The sequence below is a fragment of the Callospermophilus lateralis genome, chromosome 2 (genome assembly GCF_048772815.1).
Source record: "Callospermophilus lateralis isolate mCalLat2 chromosome 2, mCalLat2.hap1, whole genome shotgun sequence".
In the NCBI taxonomy this organism is placed as follows: domain Eukaryota; kingdom Metazoa; phylum Chordata; class Mammalia; order Rodentia; family Sciuridae; genus Callospermophilus; species Callospermophilus lateralis.
Genome location: NC_135306.1, coordinates 159,856,801 through 159,883,319, shown reverse-complemented (window position 1 = coordinate 159,883,319; position 26,519 = coordinate 159,856,801). Strand labels below are relative to the sequence as shown.

Sequence of the window (26,519 nt, the reverse complement as noted above, 5' to 3'; positions counted from 1 at the left end):
ATAAATCTTACTCTTACACTCACTCATCCTTGTCTGTGGATTTTATTCTTAGAATTTGTTAGTTGGAACCCAGGAAGAAGAAATTGGCAGTGAAATTCTGGTGTCTGCTGCAACACTGGAGGGCATAGCTCATCTTTAGGAGCTGTAGCATGTTTCTCAGTTATAGAGGCCTGAATTTTATGCAGATCCCAATGTCTCTGCCAGCAGAAGCAGAGACATTCTGGTTTCAACACGGCAGCCATTATGTGGGCTGTATGCCCTTATTCTTAGGTGTTGATATAAATCTGTATTTGGTAAAAGGAAAGTAAGCATTTTTGTTTTCCATACAATGAAGATATACGTATCCCTAGACTTGAGTTTTTGTCATGAATTTGCCTTTAAATAAATGTGAATAAAAAAGGAAAAACAGACTTTCTATACTAACAATATTTCTCTTCTGACAATAGATACATGGGAGTTTTTTTTTTTAACATTAATTTCTAACTCTGGAGACACCAACAGGGTATTTTATAATTCAGTTTAATTCTGACAGTAGCTAGGGTTAGCATAGATCCACAGGTTAGGGGCAGAGCCTTCAAGACTGCCTCCTCCATCTTCAGATGCCAGTCTGAAGATCATTACCCGTGCTTTTGACAAACTATCTATAAATTGGAGGTTCCTGGGACTTCTTCTTTAGGGTTTGATCATTTACTACAATGGCTCACATAACTCAGGAAAATACTTTACTCATTGGTACTGGTTTAATAGTATTTGGGAATAGCCAAGTTCAAGAGAGAGATTGGGCAATATATGGGGGAGTTGCATGGAGTTTTCTTGCCCTCTGTAGACATGCCACCCCCAGGACCTCCCTGTGTTCACCAAAACCAGCCCTTTGGAGTTTTATGGAGCCTTCATTATGTAGGCATGATTGATAAATGAACTGGGGGTATAGATTAGTAGTACTGTGTTTGCCTAGCAGCCTGGAGGCCCTGGGTTATATTCCAGGGACCAAATATTAGGACAAAAGATAGACCTTTATTTATTTACCTATCTATTTGTTTATTTATATGTGGTGCTGAGAATTGAACCCAATGCCTCACACATGCCAGGTAAGTGCACTAACACTGATCCACAGCCACAGCTGCCCAAAGAGACTCTTATCACTCAGGAAATGACAAGGTTTCAGAAGTTCTGTGCAAGTAACTGAAGACAGATTCCAAATATATATTTCTTATTCTAAATCACAGTAATATAAGTTTAACCTCCTACTTAAATGTTCGGAGACCATTTATACATAGAAACCATTTCCCTTTTGAATCTCCCAGAAAGTATCTGTGTCCTAGGTAACTTGTACTCTGCTAAACTGCATGCATGTGGTAGAAGTAAAATGATCTGGGATTCCAGCTTGTTTTCTTTTTCTTTTTTTTTTGTTACTGAGTATTGAACCCAGAGGCAGTTTATGACTGGGCCACATCCCCAAGCCTTTTTATTTTTATTTTTATTTTTAAAACTTTGAGACAGGGTCTCAGTTAGTTGCTTAGGGCCTTGCTAAATTGCCCAAGTGGGCCTGGAATTTGTATCCTTCTGCCTTTGCTTCCCAAATTGCTGGGATTACAGGCATATGCTATTGTGCCAGACTTAAATGAGAGAGTCCAAAGGTTTAAAGAGCTGTTGTTAGACTGAATACCACATATTCTCCTGTCCCTTCCATTACTCAGAAAGTTACAAGGGTTTTAGGAACTCTCAGTTCGAAAGCAGAAGCAGAAACCAAACATGTATGTTTCATGTATCACAGATACACAGGTCAGTGGACAAGAGTTACAAATCCAAAAGTAGCCTCAGAAAATCATCTGACTTTTGACAAAGGTGTTAAAAAGAATTCTATAGAGAATAGTCAAGAAATGAAGCTAGAACATTTGATATGAATAGACCCCCACCCCCCACCAAAAAAAAAAGTCTTGACCTTAAGCTCATAGTTAGTACATAGATAATTTAGAATGGATCTTTGATCGAAGTTTAAAATGTAAAATTATAGCTGAGTACAGTGGTATACCATATGTAGTCCCAACTACTCAGGGGGCTGAGGCAGGAGAATTACAAGTGCAAGGTTCACTTGGGCAACTTAGTGAGACCCTATCTCAAAATTTAAAAAATAAAAATAAAAAAGAACTAGAGATATAGTTCAATGGTAAAGCTTCCTTGGGTTCAATCCCCAGTCGTAGGGTGAGGGTGGGAGGGTGGCAAATAAAACTATAAAACTTTTAGAAGGAAACATAGAACATCTTTTAGAAGTAAACCTTGGTGAAGAATTCTTAGACATGGAACTAGGAATGTAGCTCAGTGGTAGAGTACTTGGCTAGCATGTGTGAGACCCTGATTTTGACCCCCAGTACTCTCAGGGAAAAAAAAAAAAAGAATTCTTGGACATGGCACAAAATATATGATTTATAAAAGAAAAATTGGTAAGTTTGCAATCACTAAAATTAATGACTTTGTTCCAATAACCCTGTGATAAAAAGGAAAAAGATTGGGATAAAAGCAGACCACATACCTGACAGAAGACTTATAAATAGAATATATGAAAGCTCAAATCTCAACCTTAAAACAATAATACACAAAACAATCTATTTAGAAAATGAGCATATCTGTCTCGTCAAACATTTATTATTTTTTATGGTAAAAACATTTAAAATCCTTTTTAAATGCAGCATGTTATCGTTTTCTATAATCATTCTACTGTGCAGTACAACACCAGAATTTATTTCTTCTGTCTAACTTAGTATCTGTTGGCCAGGTGTGTGTGTGTGTGTGTGTGTGTGTGTGTGTGTGTGTGTATGAATCAAAACATCATGATACAGTATGTACAATTTTTGTGTGTTCAAAAAATATAAAATAAAAATAATTTTTTATTAGTTGCTCAAGACAATACAATGATCTTGACATATCATATATTTGATTCAAATGGGATATGAATTATTTTTCCAGTGTACAGATTGCAGGATCACATTGGTTTTTTCTTTAAACAAAAAAAAAAAAAAAAGAAAAAATGTGGGCAAAAGACCCAAAAAGGTATTTCACCAAAAAGAATATTGGGATGGCAAATGGGTATAGGAAAGGTGTTCATCTGTAGGAAAATGCAGATTAAGACCCCAATGTGTTATCACTGTATACCTATTTGAATAGTTACAATAAAAATTAGTGTCAGTACCAAATGTTGGCAAGAATGTGGAGGTACTAAATCTCTCATACATCGCTAGTAGGTGGAAAGTAAAATAGTAAAATCACTCTAGAAAATAGTTTGGCAATTTTTAAAAATACTAACTACACACTCAGATATATTACTCAACAAATGTACTCCTGAGCATTTCTCCCAAAGATATTAAGCCTTATTTCTACACAGAAGTCTATATATGGTTCTGTTTTCATTGGCCCTAAATTGGAAGCAACCAAAATATCCTATAGTAGTTTGGTTGAATAAACCATGGCACATCTCTACTATGGCATACTACTTAGCAATAAAAAGTAATGACCTATTGATGCACTCAACAGTTTGGATGGATCTCAGCAACATTTTTCTGAGTGAAGAAAAGCTAATCTCAAAAAGACACATACTGTATAATTTCATTTATAAAGCATTCTCAACACAACAAAAAATATAGAGGTTTATCAACAAAGTACTGAATGCCAGAGGACTGTGGTTGGAGAGGGGGATGGGTGAAACTATAAAGGTGTGGGATTAAGAAAATTTGTTTTTTTTTTTTTGGAGGGGTTACCAAGGATTGAACCCAGGGACACTTAAATACTGAGCTACATCCCCAGCTACCCCCTCCTCCTTTGAGACAGAGGTTGTTTAGAACCTCGCTAAGTTACTAAGACTGGCTTTGAACTTGTGATCCTTCTGTCTCAGCCTCCTAAATTGCTGGAATTACAGGCATGTGCCACTATGCCTGGCTGAATGTGGAGAATCTTTATGCTGATAGATTTTGTTAAATTATGATGTTATGACACAAATGTTATACAAGTAATAAAGTCACATAGAACTATATATAAATATTATGCCAAAATCAGATTTCTGGTTTTGATATTATACAATAGTTATGTAAAAAGTAACTCCTAAGGAAACTAAATGAAGATTACAAGGGATCTTATACTATCTTTATAACTTGATAAGATTCTGTAATTATTTCAGAGTAAGAAATTTAAAAATAATGTTTTGCCAGAAGTATGTTGAAACTTAATGAAAAAAATTTCCAGCTCCCTTTTAGTATATTTTATTAAAGAAGCTGTTCCTTGGTTTAAAAAAATAGGCATAGTTAATATTCTTAAGAAAAAATTTTGAAAAGCCATTTTGGTATAATTCCTAGGAATGGTGCACATTCTTTTGGAAGTTAGATGGTTTTCAATTAATTGCTCTCAAGAAAATTAAAGAAAAATCTATGTAAGTTGTGAGCATTACCTTACTCATAACTCATTTTTTTTTAGCTTGACCAGTGCTTAAGCAGTGCCTTGGCATGTGTTTAATAAATAGCTGTTAATTCCTTTGAAGAGAGGAGAGAAATTACATGCAGTTAACAACAAAACTGTTTTTCTCAAGGCTTCTTACCATCAAGAATATAGCAAAAGAACAAGAGATAGTATTTCATAGGAAGCATGACTGTTTTTTGCCTGTAGTCAACTTGTTTGGATACTATCTACATTGGTCCAGGTAGAGAGGAATTCCTGTTTTGATAGCTGAATTAAGCTAGGTAAGAAATCAAGCAGGAAAATAAACATTTATTCATATAAAATTATTAAAAAATATAGTTTAAAGATAACACAGTTATTTCCCCTGCTTGTTTTAAACCGATGAAATTTTTACAACTCTTGAAATTCACCGTCTTTTATTTTGTTGACCTTTCCCCTACAGTTTGAATTTATAAATTATGCTGTAAACTTCTGTGTAAATTCTTTGGATTCTGTAAAATATTAGCTATTTTATTCATTTATTCAGCAGTTATTTCAATGCCAAATTTGTGCAGTTATATTTCTCCCAATTTCTGTGCTAGGTGCTCTATAAGACAGACTTAATTTCTGACTTCCTGGAGTTTAGGTAGGATAATAACTAAAGAACTGGCAAACTAACAAGTGTGTGTTTAATCATATTACTTTCTAAAACTTTATAACAGTGTTATAGATTTACCAAAATTGAAAGTTTTATTTATAATTCAGTTTAATAGAAATTTGCTCAATCCATTTATGCTAAAGTGTGAGACACTTCTAATAGTAATACTAAAAGTTAACCATTATTGAGAGTTTATGTTCTTTTATCATTATTTAACCTTCATATGATGTTATAAAGTATATATACTTTTATTCTTCCCATTTTGCCAGTAGGGAATGTGGGACTCAGAGAGATTAAGTAACTTACTAGCCTTACACAAATTATTTAGTGATAGAATTTATTTTTGTATTTAAGTAATGATAGGAGAGCTTAAGTTCTTAACCACCTTTGTATTCTTTTCTCTATTGTTTAGTACTATGTTAAGCCATGTAAGGCTATACATGTTTATATGACATAAATCACTTTCTCTTAAGGTTCTTTCAACCTTATGCTGGTGAATAAAGACTGTATGCTTAACTACCAACTGATGTTAATAAGTGAAATACTAATAAGTAAATTGATTCACTTTAGTATGAGCCTGTTTGAATAGGAAATAGAGATAGAAATGTCTCATGGAATTACAGTACCCGCTTATCTGTGGGTGATGTATTCCAAAACCTCCAGTGGCTGCCCAAAACTTCAGATAGCGCTGAATCCTATATACAAGCACAGTGATACCACACAGTTCATCTGATAGCCAAATGACTAATGGGTGAATAGCATATACAATGTGGATAATGTGGACAATGAGTGATTCATGTTCTGGGTGAGACGTAATGGGATTATATAAGGCTGCACAAGATTTTATCATGCTACTAGGAGCAGTATACAGTTCAAAACTTATGAATTTCTTATTTCTGGAATTTTCCATTGAATATTTTATGGCCCATGGATGACCAAGGTTAAAAAGAATCATGGAAGACAAAGCTGCAGGTAAGGCAGAGGAAGTGCATATTGGGGAAGATTTCATGGGGGAGAACTGATCTTAGAAGAAGGGTGAAGTAGGGTATGGAGGCAACAGAGAGATGTTTACAGCATGAGAAAAAGAAATAAGCATTGCAGGAATTAGTACAACTTTTTCAGGAGACTGTGAAGACAAGATTAATCTGATAGAGAAAACAGTTTGCTCATTCATTCTTTTTATTTTGACAGCCAGACACTTTGTGAGTAGAGAGGTATTTCAGATTAGTTATGTAGAATCATTAATTTCTGGTAAAAAGGAGTTTACTAATATATCTATTTTAATATTTTTGTTGTAATGAGATTTAAAAATAAAATTTACCATTTTAACTGTTTTTTAAGTATACTGTTTAGAGGTATTAAATAATCTTCACTGCTGTTCATCTCCAGAACTCTTTTATTATCCCATACTGAACATTTGTACTTGTTAAATTATAACTTCTTATTCCCCTCTTCCTCCAACCACTGGTAACCTCTGTTCTCCTTTATGTCTCTATGAATTTGCCTTTTTTAGGTTCTTCATATAAGCAGAATTATGCAATATCTGTCCTTCTCTGTTTTGCTTATTTCACTTAGCATAATGACTTCAAGACTCATTTATGGTGTAGCTAGTATCAGAATTTCATTATATATATATATATATATATATATTTATTTATTTATTTATTGTGTGTGTGTGTGTGTGTGTGTGTATGTGGTACTGGGATTGAACCCGGGGCCTTGTGCATGTGAGGTAAGCACTCTGCCAACTGAGCTATCCCCAACCCAATTTCAAACATTTTCAAGGCTGAATATCTCTCTGTGTATATAGAGAGATATTCATATACAAAAACATTTTGTTTATCCATTTATCCTTTGTAGACATTTGTAGACATTTGGGTTTTTTTTTTTTTTTTTCAATTTGTATATTGTGACTGCTGTGAGCATGGTTGCACAAATATCTGAGTCACTGCTAATACTTATTTGGGATATATTATATACCCAGAAATGAAATTTTAGGATCACATAGAAATTTTATGTTTAATTTTCAGAGGGGATCTATTGACTGTAATATTCTCTCAGTTGTTCATTGTTACATTGTTTTCATTCCTGCACATTTTGTATATTATAGCTAGGCCAGATTATGTGTCCCATATTTTCCAGTTCTTTGTTCTTTGTTGCTTTAGTCATCTGCCTTATTGCCTTCCCCTCCATTTTTTTCAATCTACTAACACTTTGTCCATTTATTAATATCTCCCCCCACTTTTTTTGTGTGTGTATGTGTTTTGTGGTGCTGGGTATTGAACACAGGGTCTTTACATGCTAGGCAAGCACTCTTACCACTGAGCTGCATATTCAGCCATTATCAAGATCTAAATATTGCTTTTTTGATAGATGGAGTTGAAAGGTGACAGTAAATTAGAAAATCAAAATATAATTGATATTAAAACTTAAAATAATAGAGGACAAAGTAGGAAAACCCCAAAGAAGCTTAAGAAGAAAAGAAAGAAGATAATAATATATGGTATTAAGATTGAGAAATGCAGTACAACCATAGATGTAGAGAATATTAAAAATAATGAGCAATAGGTTTTGTGCAGTTTTAAAGACACAGTTTTAAAATCCAGATAAGACATTTTTGTTGTTGTCTTGAGACTGAGTCTCACTGTGTTTCCCAGAATGGCCTTGAACTCATGAGCTCAAGTAGTCCTCCTAACTCAGCCTCCCAAATAACTGGGACTAAAGATGTACACTACTATGTTCAGCTGATGAGTGTAATTTTTTTTTTAAAGTACAAATTATCAGAAATTCAAGAAGAGGTAGAAAATCTGAACAAACTGATAAGATGAAATTTAAAAAGCTGTTATTAAACCAAATAATCAAAATTACTATCACCTGTAATAAGTCATATTGATAAAATGTACCACCTGATATGAAATAGTGAGAAGGTCACTTTTAGGGCATCCTTCCCCATAATTCAATCCAGGCATGAGAACACATTAAACAAACTCAAATTTGAGGACATTCTATGGTATTTCTAACCATTACATTTTAAAACTGTCAAGTTTTATTGTTGGGGGGTACAGAACTGAGAAATTGCCACGGAGGACACTAAGAGTTATGGCACTAAATGCAGTATGGTATCTTAAAACAGAAGAAAGGACATGAGTGGTAAACTGAGGAAATCTTGATAGAATCTGTGGTTTAATAATATTATATCAATGCCAATTTATTACTTTATTAGAGAAAACTGGGTGAAAGATATACAGGAACGCTGTACTTTATTTACAGTATTTTTATAAATCTAAAATAGAATAAGATAAAATATTTATTTAAATAACTGAGAAGAGTTGTTCAAGATCTGTTACAAAAAGGGGCAGAAGACCCATGTGGTCTTACAGGTCTGCTGCTCTCTCTAATGTAGCTTATTAAAAAGCAACTGAAAATTTTTAGATTGTTAAAACTATTTCAAAATATTGAAAATATGCCTGAGAGTGTATCTTAGTGATAGAACAATTTCTAGCATATACAAGGCCTGGTACTCTATCTAGTACCTCAAAAATAAAATAAAATAAAATAAATGAATAAAAATAAATAAATAAATAATATTGAAAGTATAGAAAGCAACAGAGTTTATTATATGAAGGTAGTATTACTTTAGTACAGAAAACCTGAAGAAGATAGCAGAAAAGAAAGAAAGAAAATGTAAATGTAAAAATCTGTTGCAAATTATTAAAAAAGTTGAACTAAGCAGTTGAACTATGTAGATGTTATTTTTGAAGGACAGCAGGTTAAACTGTAATTAAATATGTCAGTATAATTCATTACGAATTATACAAATATGTCAGTATAATTCATCTTATTGAAAGAATAAAACTGCATAGTATTTATAGCAAAATTGAAGTAATTTTTTTTTAATTAAATAGAACGTACATTTTGTTTATTTTTATTATACAGAAGTGGAGATGGCCTTCTTCATTTAACAAAAAAGTTCAGAAGACTTATAGGGAAAAAATTGATAGATCTATATTCAAAGAAATTGAATGCTCTGTCAATTCATAATTTTCAAATGTCAGAAACAACCCACATACAGATATAGAATGAGTATGTATCAGAACTCATTCAATCTTGAATTAATGCAGGAAACAAAGATTATAAAACTAGATACCAGAGCATTTAGAGAATGGAGACTTATGTATATCTGGAAACACATTTTTAAAAGGATGCCTTGAGAATGGCCAGAAGACAGATCTGGTTAATATCCTTTAACCTGTGGGTTTATGTTTTCTTCAGGAAAGGAATATAAAAGTTACATGGGGATTTCAGCGTCTGGGCTTTAATTAAATATTAAAGAAAGTTAAACAGGCATGTTCTCCTCAGGAATTACATAATCCTTTGGTGGACTTGTTAAATTACTTCCCTGAAAGGACATTGACAGGGTATGCTATACTCTCCTCATTTTTTTCCCTTTATTTTCTCCTTCAAAGATGAATGTACAGGAGGCTGGGGTTATGGCTCAGTAGTAGAGTGCTCGCCTAGCATGCATGAGGCACTGGGTTCGATCCTCAGCACCACATAAAAATAAAATATAATGTCCACCTAAAACTAAAAATAAATATTTTTTAAAAAAGATGAACATACATGAATTCAGTTTTTTAGTATTTTGCGACACTTGACCCCTGATGCCTCTTTGGATTTCAACAGGGAAAAATAGGAAGAGTTTTCTTCAGTTGAGTCATGTGGTTGGAGTGGTGAGACTAGGCAGTAATGAGCTGCTTGTCTGGTGACTCATGAAATAGTCCTGGTTCAGTAGCTTCTGGCAAAAAAACCCAAGAAAATGTAGACAAGGTAGAGGTGTGTTTGTATGTGTAACTGCAAAATTATACCTGATAAGCTATACACATTTCTAAAAGTATCTGTTAATATATTTAACTTTTATTTGGTAATTAAGGCTACTCCACAGGAATATCAGTTCTTGTCATCTGTTATAGTAAGTAATGCTTGCAAGGAATATGTGAATGTGTAGGTATGAAGAGCTGACCTAGACTAGTGTGCTTGTTGAGACTTTATGACTCGTATCTCACCCCAATGTGAATGCATTTGTTTCATATTGGAAAGACACTTAATTGAATTTGCTGGAATTGTGTATAAAATGATTATATCTAATAACTCAGTAAGTGAAAAGGAAATCAAATGCTTTTTTTGTTTGTTTGTTTTTGGTACTGAGGATTTCACCCAGGAGTGCTTAATCACTGAGCCACATCCACAGGTCCCCATTTTTTAAAAATTTATTTTCTTTTCCCCTCCCCTCCCCTCCCCTCCCCTCCCCTTCCCTTCCCTTCCCTTCTTTCGTGGTGCTGAGGATCGAACCCGGGCCCTTCCCGTGCTAGGCGAGTGCTCTACCGCTGAGCCACAATCCCAGCCCACCAGCCCTTTTTAATATTTTATCTAGAGACTGGGTCTTGCTGAGTTGCTAAGTGCCTCACTAAGTTGCTATGGCTAGCTTTCAACTTTCGATTCTCCTGCCTCAGCCTCCTGAGGTGCTGGGATTACAGGTGTACGCCACCATCCCCAGGAAGCTATATCCCTCTTTTAATTAATTTATTTTTATTTTGGCATAGTGCCTTGCTAAGTTGCTGAGGGTCTCACTAAGTTGCTGAGGCTGACCTCAAACTTGTGATGCTCCTATGTCAGCCTCCCAGCTTGCTGGGATTATAGGCACCACACTGGAAAGTGCCTTTTATGTGTGATATTTAATTTTGTCCTTTACTGTTTGTTTGTTTGTTTGGCCTTCTTTCAGGACTTTGGCTGAATGCCACATACTTGAATGTGTTGAACAAGTGAGATGTTGGAAAATTTTCATAATTCAAATGTTTAGCATATTTTCAAGGCTTGCTCTGAGTTCTAGCTCTACATTCTAAAATACATAAAAAAAAAAAAAAAACAGGTACCATGGTGCATGCCTATAATCCCAGCAACTTGGGAGCCTGAGGCAGGAGGATTTCGAGTTCAAAGCCAGCCTCAGCAACTTAGCAACTTAGTGAGACCCTGTCTCTAAATAAAATATTTAAAAAGGGCTGAGGATGTGGCTCAATGTTTGAGCACCCCTGGGCTCAATCCCCAGTACCAATAAAATAAAATAAAATAAAATACAAAAGAAATATGTTTTATTCTATAGGTTGCCAATTAAGTGCTTGATTTGTATAAAATCACATTTTTTATATCAATGTTGCTTGTTTTCTTTTCAAATGATGGTCATCTTTAGGTGAAGTAGGGAATTAGCTACTAGTCATCTTTAAAATTGACTGGGAGAGTACCAGCCCTTCATACTTCTGCCTCATAGCTAAGGCTTAATTAAATCTTTTCCCTGATTCTCCTTATTACCATGAGAGAAAGGTAAAAAGTCTTAGCTTATCTGAATAGTATATGTTCACCTTAAACTCTTTCTTTAGAAAGAAAGGTTTAGTGCTGGGAATTGAGCCCAGGGCCTCATGTATGTTAGGTAAATGCTCTGCTATTCAGCCACATCCCCAGTCCAAACCCCTTCTTAAGAACAGAGTAAGGTTGAAAGAATACTTGATAGGAAAAAGAAGCAGTTGGGGAGATTTCAAAGAAGGAAGCAATGTAATTAATTCTACAGGTTACCATTTAAGTGCTTGGTTTGAAAGATTGGGGAGATTTTATAGAAGGAAGCAGGCTGAGTCCGAGAAGAAAGAAGCAAACCAGTTTTACCTGAAAATTTTGTGTGTTCTCTAATGGTATCTCAACCATTACCTCTCTGTACTTGCTTTATCTTTACTTCTGAGTGCTAATCCTGTATCTGTCTCTGCCTGGATGATATTACTTGTATGTTGCTTAACATCACTAATCATTAGAGAAATGCAAATCAAAACCACACTGAGCTATCACTCAGTGTTAATAGCCAAACAAACAAAACAGAAAATAAGTTTATGATTAATAAACTTATTTCATTAAGCTTATTGTGTTAATTACAATATTAATACTAAAACAAAACAAGTTTTAGCAAGGATGTGGAAAAATTGGAACTACATTGTGCAGTATTGATGGGAATGTAAAGTGTGCAGCCATGTAATCCAACAATTTCACTTTTGGATATTTTTCTAAAATAATTGAAAGTAGGATTTTTTAAAAAAAATATTTCTCATTGTAGATGGACACAATATCTTTATTTTATTTATTTGTTTTTTATGTGGTTCTGAGGATCAAACCCAGTGCCTCACACATGCTAGGCAAGTGCTCTGCCACTGAGCCACAACCCCAGCCCTGAAAGTAGGATATTAAAGATGTTTTTGAACACCCATGTTTATTGAATTGCAGCATTATTCATAGTAGCTAAGAAGTGGAAGCAGTCCAGATGTGCATTAGTGCATTGAGTGGATAAAGAAAATATGGCACATACATATAATAAAATATTAGCCAGCCTTAAAGAAGGAAATCCTGTCACATGCTATAACATGGGCCAACCTTGAAAAAATTATGTGAAATAAGCCAATCACAAAAAGACAAATACTGAATAATTTTACTTACAAGAAGTATCCAAAGTAGTCAAACACATAGAAACATTAAGTAGAATGGGGTTTCCAGGGGCTAGGGGAAGGGGCAAATGGAGAGATGTTGTTCAGTGGGTATGAAGTTTCAGTTTTGCAACGTAAGTTCTGGAGTTCTTTTTGTTGCACAGTAGGAAACTTGTTCAGTAGTTAACTGTATTGAACTATATACTTAAAAATGATTATGATGGTACATTTTTGTTATTTTTAAAAAAAATTTTGGTAGTTGTAGATGGACAGCATGCCGTTATTATTTGTTTATTTTTATGTGTGCTAAGGATCAAATCCAGTGCCTCACACGTTCTAGGCAATCACTCTGCCACTGAGCTGCAGCCCCAGCCCTAGCCCGTTATGTTTTTTTTTTTTTTAATATTTATTTTTTAGTTGTATATGGACACAATATCTTTATTTATTATTTTTATGTGGTGCTGAGGATCACACATGCGAGGGGAGCACTCTACCACTGAGCTATAACTCTAGCCCTGTTATGTATTTTTGACACAATTAAAATTTAAAATAAATATTGATACTAAGGCCTAATTGCCACAATCTTCTAATGTATGTGATTTGAGATGGAGGTCTGGTATTTAATAATTTAAAAAGCCTCTCAGATGATTCCATAGTGTAAGGTCAGGCACCAGTGACCAAAATGAGGTAGATTAAAAGCTGCTGAACAAGACTTTATTAAAATTTGCTCCCTGCTGAGACCCTCCAGTCCAACAGAGCTGGTCTGGGGGAAGTTCCATCCAGGCTCAGCCAGGCTGGAATTTTATCTGGTTTAGGGAGGGCTGGACAGGAAAGGGAGGTTTTTAGGGTTCCTCCTCCTCCTGGGGTTAGTCCGGGGATCTTGCTGAGCTCAATGTCCTTCCAGGACTAGTCAGGAGACCCCACTGATTGACAGGTGGTTATCACTACTTGTCTGTCAGTACCTGATTGGTTGTTCTTTAGCCCCCCTCTCTACCCCATTCCCCCCTCCCCCTTGTCTGGTGTTTTGTTCCCTTAAACTGACCTAACACATAGCACTAAGAAACACTGAAATAAACATAAGAACATAAGAAATTATAAGGCAAGTTAAAAGTAGATGATTTTACATGATTCCATAAGCAGTTTCATTCTAGGAGATTAAATATTCTTTGGCTCAGGTATGTATGAGTTTGTTGGGATGAACCCAGGTACTATTTATGACTATAAAGCTCTAATAAACTTTTAAAATTTTGATTCATATATTGCTAAACTCTTATTTTTTTTAAAGAGAGAGAGAATTTTTAATTTTTAATATTTATTATTTAGTTTTTGGCAGACACAACATCTTTGTTTGTATGTGGTACTGAGGATCAAACCCGGGCCGCACTCTGCCGCTACCGCTTGAGCCACATCCCCAGCCCCCTAAACTCTTATTTAACTAAGCAATCATTTGTTATTTTAGTCATCAGAGTGGAATCAGAGGATCAGTTTAATAAAAAAATTAAATATATTTGTAGAAACAAACTTATGGGTTCTCTAATGAATACTTTTCACCAATGTCTGTCGTATTTTGGACATCAATTCCTTCAGAAATTTTACAGCTACTTTTAACTCTGTAGTGGCATACATAAAATTGAGTAAACATTTATTTAGCTTAAACTTTTGCTTGATGGAAAAATTAAGTTCAGTTTGAATGTAATTGTGCTTATTGCTTATGCTTCTATTGTTTTTATCTGTATGGGTTTCTGAATTCTTACTTCCCAGATTTTTCTAAATGAAAATTCTCTTTAGTTTGTTCTTTATACAGGTTGAGTATCCATTATCCCAAGTGCTTGTGATGGGAATAATTTCACATTTCAGAGTTTTTTAAATTTTGGAATATTTGCCTAGATTTTACTGGTTGAGCATCCCTAATCCAAAAATGTGAAATCCAAAATGCTGCGAAATGTATTTTAATTTTTACATTTTCGAATTAGGGATGCTCAATGTGTAGTTTATACATGGTAATCATAAATGGTAAACATCTGCAAAAGAGGGGAGGAGAGTACTGAGATAATTTTTCTTACATAAAGTTTTAGAAAATATGATACATATCAGAAACTTAAAAAGGTATTCAGTGAAATATATTAATTAAGAATTCAGCTACTATTTTTATCTTCTGGGTCTAGGATTTCCACCTTAAATATATGGGCATTGTTCCGCTCTGAGTATTGCAAAATATCTACTGGCAGGATATGAACTTGGAAGAGCAGGCTGTTCTTTTTTTAGTAGCCTTTTTCCTGCAGATGTGACTTTAACAGAGGAAGATGCTCTTTTTATTTTTATTTACTTATTTTTGTGTGTTCCAGCAGGTAATTAGCTGGAGAAATAAAGACAACAGTCATTCACTAAACTAACTCTGGTTAATTTAGGCATAGAAGTTGTTCAACTGTTTAAAAATTTTATGATTTTGTAGTATTCTTTTAAAATTTTTAGTTTTTAGGGGCTGGGGTTGTGGCTCAGCAGTACAGCACTAAATTTGCACAAGCGGGACCCTGGGTTCGATCCTCAGCACCACATGAAAATAAATAAATAAATAAAATATAGGTATTGTGTCCAACTACCACTAAAAAATAAATATTTACAAAAAATAAAGAAAATTATTAGTTTTTAAAAAAATATCTCTAGGGAAATTTTAGTACTAAATTTTAACTTGTTCAATTATTTCTGATTTGAGGGGGAACAGATTTTTTTAGTTTTTCTTCTAGAATAGGAAATGGAAAATTGATGGTAACATTTCTTTTATTTTACTTTATCATCTGTGATACTAGAAAGACAAGATATGTGGTATGCTTATTACAGATTTGAAAAAAATTCTTTGTGAATACTTTCTCCTTAACATATGTCAGAAATATACACTTTCTGATTATCATATTTTAAAGTTTGATACTAAGCCAGAACTAAGTATCATTAAGCTAAAACAGATAGTATTTATTTAAAGGTTTTTTAAAAATAAAGATTAATATCTTGTTGAAGGAGAGTTCAACTCAGCCTTACCTTTGAGTGTGTATACCTCTAAGTTTTGTTTTGCCTGACACTTGGCTTTTTGTGGTTTTTCTTTGTTGTACTTCAGTCCCTATTGTAATCTGGAATGCAAAGAGAACTTCCGGGAAGGACATAAGTCTTACTTTAAAATGTACAAGTAGAAATAGAGTCACAGTTATGACTAATGATAGTTGAATTCAATTTGCTTATGTTTAAATTGTCTAATGTTGTGTCTTTCAGTGAGACCAGCATTTGGCATTCAATGTTAGGGATTGTGGGTGAGGTGCAAGGAAAGGTGAATTCTAATAATGAATCAAGTCAGGAACCAAAGGAGGCTTTGTTTGTTTCTTTAAGTTGTTTTGCAATAAGATCAGTTTGTTTTAGTGAACAGCCAAGTTATAGTGACATGAGGAATTGCACGTTGCTTGTGAGATGCAGAATGACATTATAGAAACTGCCAAAATTCTTTTCATTTATCATGAATTCCAGAAGGAGAACTTTTGACCAGAAGTATCACATTCCTTTTTTTTTTTCTTTTTTCTTTTTAAACTAAACACTCTTCATTCTTTAGGGAATACAGCATTCCAGTTTTACTTGAAATCCCAAATGGAATCATATTGCATGGATATAATCAGAAAAGAAATGTGTAAATAGCACCCAAGAGAGCCTTCTTAAGGCTGTTTTACCAAGTCCAAGTACATCTTTCTGTGTCTAACCAAGTCCATAACTAATCCTTCCTTACTCTGTACCTCCCAATAATCACAGATAATTTGTATCAGAACTTCATTTCAAAGTTTATAAACTTCAATCTGATTGGGAAAGGAAAATGTCAGTCGGTTAAAATGCAAGAAACGGAACTTTATACTGTGCCCTATTTGTGATTTTAATTTCTATGTTAAACTGAAGAACAAGTAGTACCATGGGGTTTGATAATACACCTTTTGTTTTGCTTCATCTTTTGTTAATATTGTGAAGGTAAAAATCACTAAACGGGATCTTTGACTAATTTGAATAATTTAACTCTTTGGGAATTTCCCTGAGATTTACTCTTCTTTTTCAAAGTTGCTGTTTCTTTCTGCCCTTCCTTGTACAGGAGATTAAACCCAGGGCCTCCCGCACTTGTTAACATACATTGTACCACTGAGCTACACCACCAGTCCCTAAAGGCCTTATCAATTTAATAGAAATTTTCTTTTTAGTGGGGAAGAGATGGATAATGTTTTTCATATTCTCAGACTTTAAGATCTGTTAGAAAAAAATAATTTAGAAAGAAAGAAATATTGCTATTGGTAATTTAGAAACTTAAACTGAAGTAGATTAAAACTTGAATTGGGCTAAAAGGTTGTTTAGGATTTTTTTCATTAAGAAGAGACTTGGGAAGTGAAGGGACCAAAGCAGGGTTATCAGAAAGATAGGGTCTTGCTTAAAGAACTGATCTAACTGAACCACAGAGCTCATTGGGGGAGAGTTGGGGGCCAGGGAATGGGAATTAAAACTATATAAATTTATGAAACCTGATAATACAGGGCCTTAAAACTTGTGTAGGAGTTTGTATTTGAAGGGGGGCAATAATCATTATTATAGATTCTTGAATAAGGAAGTAACATGACAAAAGCAGTGTTTTAGAAAGTTAATCAGTACTTTGTTAGGAAAGTTTAGAAGAGACTATCTTGAGGGTTTTTTTTTTTTGTTGTTGTTGTTTTGTTTTTTAAATAGATGGACACAATTCCTTTATTTTATTTATTTGTTTTTATGTGGTGCTGAGGTTCAAACCCAGTGTCTCACATGTGTTAGGCAAGTGCTCTGCTTCTGAGCCTAACAATAACTCCTATCTTGAGTTATTCTTGATGCATAAACCTTCTCCTGGCATTGTAGTTCAGCAACCAGAATTAAAGATTACACATTTTTGACTGTATTTAATTGCCTTAACTGTATGTGACAATTAACTTTATACTTATATTCTTACTTTGTTTCAGAGCAACATAATTGTGTATGTAATCTTTTAAAAAAATTGATAACTAGGGATTAAATGAGTTAAAATTTATTCACAATTGGCATTGTAAATATAAATACTTTAAACAAAGTAACATTTAGATGAACAGATATTTTATGTGCACAATTGTATTGTGGTATTGTTATAATCTTTCTACATTATCACCAAGTTTTTTTTACATAAATTAGAAGATCTGCCTTGATTATATAAACATTAACAAGTGAAAGATAGTGAGAATTTAGAAAAAAAAGAAGTGAGGATTGAGTGTTTTTAAAAATAATGTCTTTAGCAGTATTATGTGTCTAGTAGATTAGGAGTCTCAGTATTATATACTAATAACTGAAGCAGTAAAATAGGTAGACAGAGTTGCCTCATTTAATACCCTTATTTAGTAGGAAACGACAATAACAAAGAGGAAAAGTTACTAATAAGAGAAAAGCAAACATGTGTACTAATGAACAGTTAGTATAAATGAGGTGTTTTCCTTATATGCATGTGACCAAGTAGGTATGGATCTCAGATCATTATGTCTAAAATGGAGGTTGAGTTAACCTTTCTTCCCAGGTTGGTTGTGAGGAACTAGTGAAAGACCCTCTTATTTCCCAAATATATTTAATATCATTATTACTTCTGCTGTGATTTGAATATGTACTCCAAAGTTAAGGTGTATAAACTTGATCCTCAGTGGTAAGTTGTTGAGGGGTGGGGCCTAATGGGAGGTGTTTGAGTTGTGGGGGCATCACCCTCATGAACCTCATGGGTGGAGTAATGCCATTATTGAGGGAGTTTATTCATTATGATGGAAGTGCCCCCCCTTGCCCCCCCCCCCCCCGCTTGCTTTTTTTCCTTCTCACCCTGTCTCTCTTGTCTTCCTTACATAGGATGATGCAGTAAAAAAGCCTTTACCAGAATCTGGCACCTTGATCTTGGTCTTCTTCGTCTCTAACTTTGAGAAATAAATTCATTTATTATAAATTATTCAGTGTTTGGTATTTATTATAGTAACACAGAACAGACTATAACAACTTAAAACACACAGCAATATATAGCTGTCCATTATTAAAAAGATAATTTATAGAAAAAATTATAACTGCTAATACATATATACATTCATATATGTGTATGTATATCTCTGGTATGATTTGACTATATTGTTCAGAGAAAAACATCTAAAATGCTGTATATTTGCTTATTTACTGAAGCAACTAATTTCCTTAACATTGATGAAATAATTTATATTATAATTAGAAATAGTATAAAATAAACAGATTTATGTATATTTAAATGGTTTATACACATGAGCATACAGATGACACTCTCCCATCATCCTGGTCTAGGACCAGTGAAATCTCTTGAGCTTGACAGAAAGAAATGTATATACATACCTTCCTGTGTGTTTTAATAGCTTCAACACAAAATGTTCCCATGGAATAAAACTATCTTTGCTGAAGATTGTAGGCATTATAAACCATAGAAAAAAACCATCATACAAGGGGATGAGCAGATACAACAAGTAAATAAATAAATAAACACAAAAGCTAGAGATAATAGAAAAAAACCTTGAGAAGACTATAAAGCAAATTTGTTTAACATGATTATAGATAAACGGCACAAAGACATAAAAAGAAAAACATGTAAAAGATGTTGAAAACATGGGAAGAAAATGTCAGGGTCCAGTTTATGTCTTATAAGGAGTTTTAGATACAGAGAATAGGGAAAATATCTGAAAGAAGATAAAGGATATAAATTTTCCATAATTAAAGAAAAACATATGAGCTCTCACATTGAGGATACATGTGAAGTTCCAAACAAAATGAATAAAAATACATCTATAGCTAGTGGTTCATGCCTTTAATCCCAGCTTCCCAGGAGGATGAGGCAGGAAATTGCAAGTTTGAAGCTAGCCTTGGCAACTTTCGGAGACCCTATCACAAAATAAAGAATAAAAAGGCCTGGAGATGAGACTCAGTGGTAAAGCACTCTTGGGTTCTCTCCCAGTACCACCACACTCTCTCCTAGTACCACCAGTCAATCAATTAACAAACAAGCAACAAATAAATAAGTTTAATGTGTGTATATATATTTACACTTTAATTTGCAATAATGAAAGACTCACTATTCTTAGTTAATAAGAAGTTATAAAAAATGAGTATTGAAGTTACACCTATTTACAATCGCTATATAATGATATGTGTGCACATTTTTTTTTTTCCTGGAGAAAAGTAACATCTCAACAAGTTGATCCAGTTTTCTGATTTGACTTTCTTTATATTTAAATTGGAGCTGTTAAGCATTTGAAAGATCTGTGGTGAGACAAATGAAATGTTTTGTGCTATAAGAACCATTTTTGCTTGTTGAGTTTTAAATATGATGGAGGTTGATTTCTGTGATGTTAAATGCCTACTTTTGGACATGTGTCATTGGCATTTTTAAATTATTTAAAACTTTTGAGACCATGCAGTTAGATGCATTAGTAATTTTATTAAATTTGCTATGATCATTATAGAGCCATATTTTTTGTGTATAGAAATGTATTTTAGATCTTGAAGTCATGATATTTTAGTTATAACTAAAGGTATATTTTTTCTTTAATAGTATGAAGATAAAAGTATTTATATGTTGTAAACAGTATGGCTACTGAACACTAAGAAAAATGGTAGATTATAAATGTTAAATTGATTGTCATCTGCCATTTATTTTAATGTCCATTGGTAATGTAGCAACTATATATGTAGTTTAATTCACTTTGTTATAATTCAACAAATTCCTTTTCTAGAGTAGTGGAAGACTCAAGATTTGTAGGATTTCCTATTTGCTATTTCTATCTAGTATATTTTTAAGTGGTCTCAAATAAAGGCAGTAAATAAATGTTTTATTTTTTCTCATATTTAAAAAATACATCTGGAAGAATAAATTCACATCTGGTTCATGGATTTCCTCCATGGAGATGATCCAAATTCAGTGTTAAGATTAGAGCTTGTACTCAAGGGTTTGCAGAATCTTGTGTGGAATTTGAAATATTTTGTTTGGAAGTAGTTGGGGAAACAATTGATTCAGATGTTTGTGTTAGGTTCTAATTTTAGATATATTTCCCTCATTAAAAATAAAAATGTTTTGTACTGCATAATATTATCAAGGTATGCGTAAACACTGTTTACATTTGACAAGATATTTTAAGTGACCATTGTCTAATATTGATTTACAAAAGAGAGATCAATTAAATTGTTAAACTCATCAAGCCATGATGGGTAACACCATAACCATTATCCGAATGTATTTTGTACATAGTATTGTATAGTCTGAATTATGTTGTCACATTTTGGTGACTCCAGTTAGAAGCAACAAGTCATTTTTAAAAATTATTGTATTCTAAATGTCTGCTCAAATGTTTCTGTAAGTTTATATTCTCAGAATATAATGTTGTATTCACTAATTGCCTCTCTCAGCCTCACAATGTTAACAAATGTATTTGTGTCTGAATGGAGTCCCTGGAGTAGCATAAAGTAGAAACATTTATGGATACAATCCAGGAAGCATGTGAACTAAAAATAATGTTGTCAAACTTTTATGAATTATTTGTCTTATGCATTGAGACTGCCAAATCAAGCTGCTGATCATGTGAGTTAATGTCACACATTGGAACAAATGGGTGTTGCTTAATAAATTACCCTAATTTAGGAGGATGTTTGATCTTTTTCAGAAATTTCTTTTTTTGTTTTAATGTGTAATATATTTTCTATGTAACATTATACAATTTTATTTATAGATAAATATGCATCTATTTGCTTTTCATTTTTAACTTTGAACTTTCTGTGAAACAGTAAAGTACATTTTGCATGTGTGTCTCATTTAGTGATTTCTAAACAATATGGCAAGAATTTTTGTGTTTCAGCAGATTTTCTGGTGTATTAACTAAATCTTAGGTATTATAAGAGTCTTGGAAGGTGCCAACATTTGAGGGTTCCTACTTCTTTTCTCTTTATTCCTTCTTCTAATCTTTCCTCCCTCTTTAGTCATTACCAGATAAAATTTTATTCTTGGTAAATGAGAATTAAGGTGGAAACATTAATTTACTTGACCATGTATATGCTAGCATTAAGTCTGATTTGTTCACATACATACATTCTTTTTAAAAAGTTACTTGCTTTTACAACCTCTTTGAAGTTCTGTCCCTCCTTACTTTGTTCCACATAGCAACCAAACTACTCTAGGTTTATAAATACCACTTGATATTTAACACAGTGAACTCTGTGAGTTAGTGCTTCATTGATTCATTGACTGACTCCACCAGTATTTATTGAGAGTCCTGTAAAAGGCAATGTTTGGGGAGCTGACATTAAGCTGTTTCATTACTTTTTTCCCCCTTTTTGGTAACAGAACTCTTTCTTCCTTAAGCTCTGTCATTTATTAAATTTACAGTTCAGATGGTTCTACTTTTCTTTCTCAATTCTCATTTTTAAAAAACAACCGATAGTCAATTTATTACAATAGTTGACTTGGGCATCTACAGTGGTGACTTCAGTCTCCACTCCTGGCTCAGTATTGATGGGAGTGATCTGCTTAACAGTCTCAGAAGGACTGTGCAAGGCAATGAATTGTTTCTGGGTTCTCATCTGGAAATAATCCTGTATCTTAAAACTGTCACTGTAAGATATTTTTCCTATAGTGATTCTCAAAGTCTTGGACATGCAAACAGGTTCTTTCACTTGGATGTTTTTTGTTTGTTTGTTTGTTTTCCCCCTTTGCACCTCTCATCAAGTCAGCACATTCCTTCTGTAATTTCACATTGTGGCCAGTAGGGTAGTTCTTGGTGAATTACTATGTCTGGTTCCACAGTTGCCTTTCTATATCTTTAAATGTCATGGCTAATTCCATTCATTTGAAAACCCATTCTTGCAGTTTTGTTTTGAGTTTAGAATGCTTACTTAAGTCACTATCATTTTATGGTTGTATTTTGAAACTCAGATATGGAAATGATGGAGTTCTTATTGGAAAGTGTATACTTTGATAACTTTTGATGTTTATATCTATAAAGCCATTACTGTAATCAAGACAGTGTACATATCATACCTCAAAAGTTTTCTCAAAGCCCTTTCTCTTGCCTCTCTTCTAATCCCTCCCAATCTTCAGACAACACACTGATATTTTCTGTCACTGTAGATGTAGGTTGAAGGTGACCCACCCCCCACCCCCAACAAGATATATCTATCTTTAACCTATGATTGTGACCTTATTTTGGAAAAAGGATCTTTGCGAATGTAATTATTTAAGGTTCTCAAGATGCAATCATCCTGGATTAGGGCTGTCCCTAAATTCAATGTCAAGAATCCTTGGAAGAGAAGGACAGGCAACACAAAGAGAAGATGATGCGATAGGGGTAGAGATTGGAATGATGTATTTACAAGCCAAACAATGCCAACTTTTATGGCAGCCAACAAAAGATAGGTGCGAAGCATAGAATGGGTTGTCCCTAAGAGCCTTCAGAATAAATCCGTCCTGCCAACAAGTTGATTTGGATTTCTTAAGAACTGTGACAGAATAAATTTCTATTGTTGTAAGCCACCAAGTTTGTGGTAATTTGTCTCAGCAGCCTTGTAAAACTAAGATCAGTTTATATTTTCATTGTCAGATTATAAGTATTTTGCTTTGATACTAATGTAAATAGCAAGTATATAGAAATGCATTTGATTTTTCTGTATTGACCTATCCTACCCATTCAAAAAACTCATTATTTTGATTAGCTCTGATAGATTGTGTATTATTTTCATACCAGGCCAGATATACTTAAACCATAATTATGTATTAGCTACCTGTTTTTGTAAAGTTTTATTGAAACATATATTCATTTCTAATTGTATTGCCTATGGATTGCAGAGTAGTGTAATTGTGACAGAGACTGCAACCTGCAGCCTAAAATACTTATCATCTGCACATTTAAGGAAAAAAGTGTGCTCACTTCTGACCTAGATGATAATGTAGTCCTTTCTAGTCTGGATATCTTTTATTTCTTTTCTTGCCATTGTTGTAAGGCTTCCTGCCATTGTTGCAAATCACTACCCTTTTACCTGAAGTGAGTTCTAAGGATTTAAAAGGACTGGCATTCTTGTCTACCCTCCCTTTAATTTTTCTCTTTTTTCCCTTTTGGGAGCCAAACATTACGAACAATAACATTCAGAAGCAACTGCACCTATGGAAAAAATTAGAAGTTGACCACCCATGTCCTGGGAAAGACACACACTTAGAAAAGATGTAAGAAGACTTTAGATTATGCCTCAGACTGATCCTTGTCCCAGAGGTAGCCTACAACAATCAGATATCAAAAAAATATTTAAAAAACCTGCAAATTCTGTGGAAAAGTGGAGGCACTGATTTCCATAATTACCATACTATTGGATTCATATGTTCAGTTTTCAGGAAAAATTAAATCACAAGATATACAAAGTCATGGGAAAGTATGGCCCATTCAAAGGGGGGAGAATCAACAGAAACTGCCACTGAGAAAGACCTAATGGCAGATCTGCTACACAAAAATTTTGAAACAGCTCTATTATAGATATTCAAATAATTAAAGGAAAATGTGGGAAAAGTCACAAAAATAATGAGTGAATAAAGTGGAAATGTCAATGAAGAGGAAAAGGAAACCAAAAAGAAATTCTGGAGTTGAAAAGTATAGTAACTAAAATGAAAAATTCAATAGAGGAATTCAAACACTGATTTGAGCAGGCAGAAGATATGACTAGTGAACTTAAAGATAAGGAAAATGGAAATTATTGAAACCAATTAACAGAAAATGATTGAAGCAAAGTGAATTAAGCCTAATGGATCTGTGGAACATCATCAAGTGGACCAACATATGCATTGTGGGAATTTCAGAAGGAGAAGAGAAAGAAAAAGAGTGGAGAGAGTATTTGAAGAAATAATGGTGGAAAACCTCCTCTAAATTTAATGAAAGACCCAATTATAAGCATGCAAAAAACTCAACACACTCCAAGTAAGATGAATTTTAAAAGGCCTACAACAAAAAATGTATTCACACTTTTGAGAGAGAAAGAGAAAGAACCTTGAAAGCAGCAAAAGAAATATAACTTCTTATATAGAAGGGATCCTCAGCAACATTACCAGCAGCTTTCTCATCAGAAACTTGTAAGGCCAGAAGGCAGTAAGTTGATATATTAAAAAATGCTAAAATAGGAAAAAAAACCCCACCAAAACCAAAACCCTTTTCAACCAAGAATCCTGTATCTGGAAAAATTGCCCCTTAGTAGTGAGAGAGAAATTGAGATATTGCCATATAAACAAAAGCTGAGGGAGTTAATTACCTCTAGATTGTCCTGTAAGAAATAAACAGAGTACCTGTTTATTTCCCATTTATTAATTTTTGAAGGGAGTCATTGAGACTGAAATGAAAAGACACTACACAGTAATTTGAAGCAATAATGATCCCAAAAATGGTAAATTCATGGGCAATTATAAAAGCTAGTAGTATTATAACGGTCTATAACTCTACTTTGTATTTTCTGCATGATTTAAATGATTAATACATTTTTTAAAATTGTCTAAAAACTAGTGTTATAACTTTAGTTTGTAATTCCACACTATTTATTTGTTTGTTGTTTTGGGTACTGGGATTGAACTTGGATTGAACTTGGACTCTCGACCACTGAGCCACATCCCCAGCCCTATTTTGTATTTTATTTAGAGACAGGGTCTCACTGAGTTGCTTAACACTTTGCTGTGACTGAAGCCGTCTTTAAACTCTTAATCCTTCTGCCTCTGCCTCCTGAGCCCCTGGGATTACAGGCGTGTGTCACTGTGCCAGGCCACACTTTATTTTTGACATAATTTAAAAGTAAAATAAATTCAAAACAATTTATGTTCTGTGGAACACATTGTATAAAGATGTAATTTTTTAACATTAATTAATTGAAAGAGTTATAAGGAATAGAGTCTGTGTATTATTGAAATTCAGCTTGTATAAATTCAAATTAGAGTGTAGTAACATTCGAATGTTAAATGTAATTGCAACTAGGAAAAAAATAGCCATAGAAAAATAGATGTAGGGAGAAGAAAAGATGATGTACTAGAGCAAGGGTACATTTTCCATTTGCTCTGTGGCTTGGGATTCAAGTGAGAGGTGGAATTATTGCTTCTCAGTTAGGTGGGCAATAGAAGGCATTCACTGAAATTCAATATCAAATAGTAAAAGAATTATAGAGACACAGAAATTTGGGAACTTTGAACACAGGACAAGAAATAATACATGGGAACCGTATTGGTTTTTGCTGGTGGTGCTAGTTCACTGCAGAGGGGAAGGGGTGGCACAGGCAGAAAAAGAGAAACGTTGTGAAAAAAAATTGGCCGGGGAGAACCTGTGGAACAGAGAGCCAGTCTAATCTTAACAGAACCAGAGATTGAAGGGCAAGCTGGTATTTGAAAAGTACTCCATGTTTCTTGGCTGGCAAATTGAGACCTGAGGAGGGAAGCCATCTTTATTTGTTTGTTCATTTATTTTTTTCTCATATTTTTATTGGTGCATTGTGATCATACTGAATGGTGATTGTTACATGGTTGTACATGCATACTGTATAACAATACAATATAGCCAAGATATATATATCCCTTTTCCTTTACTTGGTCCCTTTTCCTTTACTCTATAGATCTTCCTTTGATTTTCACAAAATCCCCTTCCACCTTTCTTTTTATTTTTCTTCTCTTGCTTCCACATATGAAAGAAAACTTTCTTATTTGCTTAACATAATGTTCTCTTGTTGCTCATTTTGCTGCAGATGACATAATTATATTCCTTTTTATGTCTGAATAAAACTCCATTGTGGGAATATTTCTCAGCCTTAAAGAAGAGTGAAATGATGGCATTTGCCAATAAATGGATGGAGCTGGAGAATATGAAATA

At 33.7% G+C, this 26,519-nt stretch overlaps 1 protein-coding gene and 1 long non-coding RNA gene across 5 annotated transcripts in view; both read left to right on the top strand.

Moving 5' to 3' along the window:
* The window catches only part of LOC143392794 (uncharacterized), a 31,295-nt gene extending 12,709 nt beyond the window's left edge, over positions 1-18,586 (top strand). Inside the window, exon 2 of the long non-coding RNA XR_013090410.1 lies at positions 18,490-18,586. This is a non-coding gene — a long non-coding RNA (uncharacterized LOC143392794). The remainder of the gene's footprint in view (positions 1-18,489) is intronic.
* The window catches only part of Sbf2 (SET binding factor 2), a 417,940-nt gene that overhangs the window by 104,896 nt on the left and 286,525 nt on the right, over positions 1-26,519 (top strand). The gene's annotated exons all lie outside the window — the stretch shown is intronic.